This window comes from Bos indicus x Bos taurus, chromosome 7, assembly GCF_003369695.1.
Source record: "Bos indicus x Bos taurus breed Angus x Brahman F1 hybrid chromosome 7, Bos_hybrid_MaternalHap_v2.0, whole genome shotgun sequence".
NCBI lineage: Eukaryota > Metazoa > Chordata > Mammalia > Artiodactyla > Bovidae > Bos > Bos indicus x Bos taurus.
In genome coordinates this window covers 54,654,976-54,661,729 of record NC_040082.1, presented here as the reverse complement: position 1 = coordinate 54,661,729, position 6,754 = coordinate 54,654,976, and the positions used below count along the sequence as shown (strand labels likewise).

The following is a 6,754-nucleotide window of genomic DNA, read 5'->3' as shown; positions in this document are numbered from 1 at the left end:
TCACTATGTAGTGACTTGGCTTTCTAGTCACAGCCATTATTTTTTTTAATGTAGAAAGATTAATATGTATTCTACAAGAGGCATCGAGGTTAGTAATTCTATTGGATATGTCCTGACATAATTTTCAAACCGTACAATGACACAGTTTTGTTAAGGTCACATTTTATTTGCTGGCTAATGGGCAAAAGGCAATAATTTAGTTTCATTATTTTCTTAAAAGTTTGTATTCCTAAAAATCATGAAAAAGTTGGAAAGATTGCTAACACATTGAAACTTTAAATATTTCTTATAAAATCTTGCTTGTACAAAAATATAAGTTAAATATAAACATGAAGCAGTTGTGATAATTTTATGCAAGTCTATTTTATAGTCTTCAGTTATATACAGAAATTTTTCAGGTCTGTTACTTGTAAAAAGATCAATACTGGATTGAATTACTATTTATTGGCAAAGGCCAAAAAGCTTACTTTAGCATTAATCTTTTACATGATTAAATGTAGAATTTCCTAATTTGAGATCACCTAAACATTGAAGGGAAAATGAAAGGGCAATATATCCATAAACTAATGAATAATTTCACTGCAGTGTATCACAAAATACAAAGAAACCACACAGATCCGTACATGTGTATGTGTATCTGTATTCATACACATATATTTCCAGACTTAAAGCCTACTTAGATGCTGTTTCTAGTTCCACATCGAGCTTTGCATTTTTTCTTACTCCACCAAATGAATAGCTTTTTGTTGTCATCTCATTCTTGAAGACAACATGGAGAAAATCTTGACCTCATTCTTCAGGACAGCCTTTACTTTTTTAAAAAATGCAACAAAATGCCCTGCTGGTGTCCTTTGCAAAGATAATTTGGGTCATTTGTTGGAATCAGCAACTGGATCCTTAGAGACATTAATCCCAAGCCCAAGTAATTAAAAATGACTATACTTGAAGGAAAAATTCAAGTATTTTACTTTGCTATTTTCTGTAGCAAAGCTTCCACCAAAGCCAAAGAAAGCATTTTCAATACTCCATTTTTTTTTCTGATTTTTTATTTCACCTTCCTTTATTTCACCTTGCACAGTCTCTTTTAAGCTACTATATCTCTACCATCCCATTGGTCCTGATGTGGGAAAGATTGAGGGCAGGAGGAGAAGTGGGTGGCAGAGGATGAGATGGTTGGATGGCATCATTGACTCACCGGGAGATAGTGAGGGAACGGGAAGCCTGGCATGCTGTAGTTAGTTCACGGGGTTGCAGAGAGCTGGACATGACTTAGTGACTGGACAACAACAAAACAACGGATTGGCTAATTCTAAGATGAGGTTGGAAGCAACCTATAGCTCTTTGAGTTCTCAGTAGTGGAACTTCCTACCTAAAATATCCTAGTCTTTAGTACCAGGGTCAAGAAAATTTCAAGAACTAGTTATGATTGTTAATGGTGCTGCTGCACACTTTGGTACAATTAAATGTCTTAGATTCTTAACTACTATTTTCTTTCACATGTTATAAATGTTATAGGTATTGCAGACCACAGATCTAGGTACTGCTAAAAACTCTATTTCTCTATGTTCAAAAGCATCCTTTTATGATCTTCACCTCAAGCTGTTATGGTACTGTGTTCTACCACTAGAACAGAATAGCCTGGAACAGGATCTTTTGTTCCATAATATTTTTAATTAAAGCAGTTCCTACTACTCCGTCTATACCTTTGACATTAACAAAGTGAGCAGAAGCTCCAGTGCTAGCAGTCCTTTAAAAAGAGACTCACAATATTTTAAAGTTTAAAAATACAATAAAATTAAAAGTAAATAAATAAATAAAAAATAAAAAGAGACTCCTTTGTAGCCAAAGTCACATAACTTGTATACCATACCTTCTAGATTATTAGAAGTTTGCAATAAATATTTGGCCCATTTTTTTTTTCTGCTCTCTAGCATTTGTAGCCACTGTAATTAGATTTCAGGACTGAACAAGACTCGTTTCAATCTAGTTCTTTAGCCAGTAACACTCTGAATCTGTGTTTTCTCCTATAAAGAGAACATTTCCTCTGAGAATGACAGAGTCTGCAGGAACAGTTTTTACCTCTGTTGGAAGACGTCCATCATATTTCTCAAGAATGTAGTTCCATCCCTTTTCGTTAAAGACATCATCTGGAAAGTTCATCTCTCTTTTACTCTGCAATGTCTATTCTACTGTTCATCCTATCTAGTGAATTTTTTATTTAAGACCTTAATTTTCATCTTTATAAATTTGTTTTATAAATCAAACTCTGGGCAATAGTGAAGGACAGGGAAGCTTGGTGTGCTGCAGCCCATGGGATCACAAAGAGTGGGACACAACTGAGTCACTGAACGACAACAACAAAGTTTGATTTGGGTCTCTTTTATATTTCCCTTGCTTCTGCTTAGCACACCCACTCTTTCTTCCAGTGTGCTAACTATATGGAACGTCTAGAGTGCTGGTGATGTTGTGTTTATTAACTTGAGTGGGGGATACCTGATGTTTACATGTTTGGTAGATGTTACATTTATGTTTTGTTAAAGCGTATGCATGGAATGAGGGAGACCTGGGTTCGATCCCTGGGTCGGGAAGATCCCCTGGAGAAGGAAATGGCAACCCACTCCAGTACTCTTGCCTGGAGAGTCCCATGGAGGGAGGAGCCTAGTAGGCTGCAGTCCATGGGGTCGAAAAGAGTCGGACGTCTCGAGTGCTGGTAGTGTTGTGTTTATTAACTTGGGTGGGGGATACCTGGTGTTTACATATTTGGTAGATGTTACATTTATGTTTTACATGCATATATATTATATTCCAAAATGAAAATTAGGTGATCCCAGAAATCATATTAGCTCTGCATGTAAAGCATCCAAAATCCATCGATACCCCACCAGCTTCACCACTCCTACCCTAATCCATGCCTCCGTCATTCACAGACCCATGCCACTGGACTTCCTTCTTCTGCCCTTTTCTGCGCTAGTCTACTTTCAGCTCCATGGCTAATGTCTTTCTTTTAAAATAAAAGTTCAGTGATATCACCTTTTTCTCAAATTCCTGTGGCTTCCCATCTCACTCAGAGTCAAAGCCAAAGATTTTTTATGGTTTATAAAACCTTACATGATTGGGCATACCCTTATCTGACTCCTTTCTTAAAGTTTATTCTATGTTAGCCAGAGAAGCCTCCCATCTATTCTTTGAATTTACTGGACACTCACCTAACACATTGCACTTAACACTTTTCCTTGCCTATAACACTGTTCCCACTGACATCCCCATGACTCACTTTCTTGTCTTTATCAAATCTACATTCTAATTTTTTATCTTCCTAGTAGGACTTTCCTGATCAGTCTTCTTTCACCAGCACCACTCTCTTCTTCTTGGTCCCATCCTTCCTTCCATCCTTTCTTAGTACTCATCACAATCTATCATACTCTACATTTCATATTTATTTAATCTTTGTCTTCCTCAAACATAGACTCTGCATGGAAAATGATTTTTAGCACTTTAAAAAATATTTTGTTGCTTGAATCTTCAGTGCCTGTATCAGTATCTCACACATATGAAGAATGTACTCAATAAATATTTGTTGAATAAATGCTGCCAAGCAATTGTTCTCTACTTTCAGGTAATTTTTCCTCCTTGAAATTAAAAACTGCTATTTCAGTAGCTCGTACATAATGTGCAGTGATAGCTATTTGTTAAATGAATGACTCTGTGCCTCACTAGTGGCAGTGTAGTCCTGTTATCCTAATGGTTACAGATGGGACGTAGGAGTCTGCACTCTGATGGTCTATTCTTGGCTCTTTCTGTGATTGCATTCATCATACTTGAATATTCATTAGCTGTTTATTTTGGGACCTACATATCAAACACCTGTTTAGTAAACATATTGGTATGGAAAACACTGGACAAGTCACTGCAAATTAAAATAAAGACCGCAGTTTATTCCAGGCTCCCAAAATAATGTCTGCACAATGAAATGTGTCCCAGCATACTACGGTGTGTTGCTAAACGTGTATTTGCATATGCAGATGCAAGATTCTGCCAACAGATTAGCTAATTGGCAATACAAAGCAGCCACTGAGGACCTATTTACTTCTCTTATAAAGGCCACTACAGTTGTGTGAGCCACAAATGAAATGCGTGCTGTTGGATTTGCAGGAATAGTTTCGAGACTGGAAATGATTACCTCTTAGCTGAAATAGATTAGGGAGCTGTTGCTGTCAGTTCTACAAGTCTCTGCTTTCTCAAATAGAAAATATCACTTGTCTTCCATGAAATATGCTGCTGGTTAGAAGAATCTACCTCCATGCTTCAACCGTGACACATTTGGAATGGCAGCCCTCACTCACCCATCTTTAATTATACCTAGAAGAGTGCTGAAAGCCAGGGAAGGACCCACGTGCTCTTGACGGGCTGTGGTGCTAGCCAACTTTGACTCTATTCCACAGAGTGAAAGTCTCTTTGAAATACAGTAGCCAGAACTGCAAACAATTAGTCTTACTGAACTAATACTGCCTATACTGTGGGGGTCTATTTCAAACACTTGCAAAATGTTACAGTGGGCATCTGATCTAATACCATCTCTCTACAAATGGGATTACATAGACCAACAAGGTAAAGTAACTTGTCCATTGCAGGGTGGGATTAAAACCCAGGTCACCTGATTTATGACATCACAGTTTTTCTACTGTATTATTCTCAAAATCATGAGCCTACCTGTTAGCCACACCAATTCTCAAATAGTACCATTTTTTAAAAGTCATCTTTGGAGTAAATTAAAAATTTAGATCTTTGGGACTTGCTTTCCTGGTGGCTCAGATGGTAAAGAATCTGCCTGCAATGTGGGAGAACTGGTTTCAATCTTGGTTTGGAAAGGTCCTTTGGGGAAAGGAATGGCAACCCACTCCAGTATTCCTGCCTAGAGAATTCCATAGACAGAGGAGCCTAGTGGGCTACAGTCCATGGGGTCATAAAGAGTTGGACATAACTGAGCAACTAACACTTTCACTCACTTTTTCTTTTTTTTCCCAGAGACTCTAATTTGGAAACTGAGTAAAAGACTGTAGAAATTGTGCTTAAGCATGTACTCCCAGGTGAGCCTGATATAGATGGCATCAGGCACAATTTGAAAAATTCTGAGATGTGTAAGGATATAGAGAAAGTATGGTATATAGATTAGGATCATCACTGTGAAGCCAAAGGATCTGTACATATAATCTCATCTTTGCTATTTACTTAGCATGTACATTTGAATGATTTCCTTATTTAGGCTCTCTGAGTGTCAGTTATCCTCCCTGGGAAATGGGAACTCACTCTCACTGAGCTGAGTTCAGTTCAGTCCCTTAGTCATGTCCAACTCTTCGTGACCCAATGGACTGCAACATGCCAGGCTTACCTGTCCATCACCAACTCCCAAAGCCTGCCCAAACTCATGCCCATCAAGTTGGTGATGCCATCCAACCATCTCATCCTCTGTCATCCAATTCTCCTCCTGCCTTCAATCTTTCCCAGCATCAGGGTTTTTCCAATGAGTAAGTTCTTTGCATCAGGTGGCCAAAGTATTGCCTTTTCAGCTTCAGCATCAGTCCTTCCAATGAATATTCAGGACTGATTTCCTTTAGAAGTGACTGGTTGGATCTCCTTGCAGTCCAACGGACTCTCAAGAGTCTTCTCCAACACCACAGTTTAAAGGCATCTATTCTTCAGCACTCAACTTTCTTTATGGTCTAACTCTCACATCCATACGTGACTACTGGAAAAACCACAGCTTTGACTAGGCACACCTTTGTCGACAAAGAAATGTCTCTGATTTTTAATATGCTTTCCAGGTTGGTCATAGCTTTTCTTCCAAGGAGCAAGTGTCTTTTAATTTCATGGCTGCAGTCACCATCTGCAGTGATTTTGAAGCCCAAGGAAATAAAGTCTGTCACTGTTTCCATCGTTTCCCCATCTATTTGCCATGAAGTGATGTGATCAGAGGGCATGATCTTCATTTTTTGAATGTTGAGTTTTAAGCCAGTCTTTTTACTTTCCTCTTTCAACCTCATCAAGAGGCTCTTTACTTCCTCTTCACTTTCTGTCATTAGGATGATGTCATAAGCATATATTGGAGAAGGCAATGGCAACCCACTCCAGTACTTTTGCCTGGAAAATCCCATGGATGGAGGAACCAGGTAGGTTGCAGTCCATGGGGTCACTATGAGTCATACACAACTGAACAACTTCACTTTCACTTTTCATTTTCATGCATTGGAGAAGGAAATGACAACTCATTCAGGTGTTCTTGCCTGAAAAATCCCAGGGATGGGGGAGCCTGGTGGGCTGCCATCCATGGGGTTGCACAGAGTCAGATATGACTGAAGTGACAGCAGCACAGCAGCATAAGCATATATGAGGTTATTAATATTTTCCCTGTCAATCTTGATTCCACTTTAGCTTCATCCAGCCTGGCATTTTTCATGATAAGTGAAACAAGCAGGGTGGCAATATACAACCTTGACACTGCTTTCCCAATTTTGAACCAGTACATTTTTCCATGTCCAGTTCTAACTGTTGTCTCTTGACCTGCATCCAGTTTTCTTGCAGGGTGGGGGACAGGCAGGTAAGCTGGTCTGGTATTCCCTTCTCTTTGAGAATTTTCCACAGTTTCTTGTGATCCACACAGTGATAGGCTTTAGTGTAGTCCTTGAAGCAGAAGTAGTTATTTTTCTGGAATTCTCTTGCTTTTTCTATGATCCAGTGGATGTTGACAGTTTGTTGG

General features: G+C 38.8%; 1 pseudogene; it reads right to left on the bottom strand.

The window, feature by feature from the left end:
* Positions 1–1,269: 1,269 nt before the first annotated feature.
* Positions 1,270–2,160, bottom strand: LOC113896253 (annotated as a pseudogene).
* Positions 2,161–6,754: the final 4,594 nt, after the last annotated feature.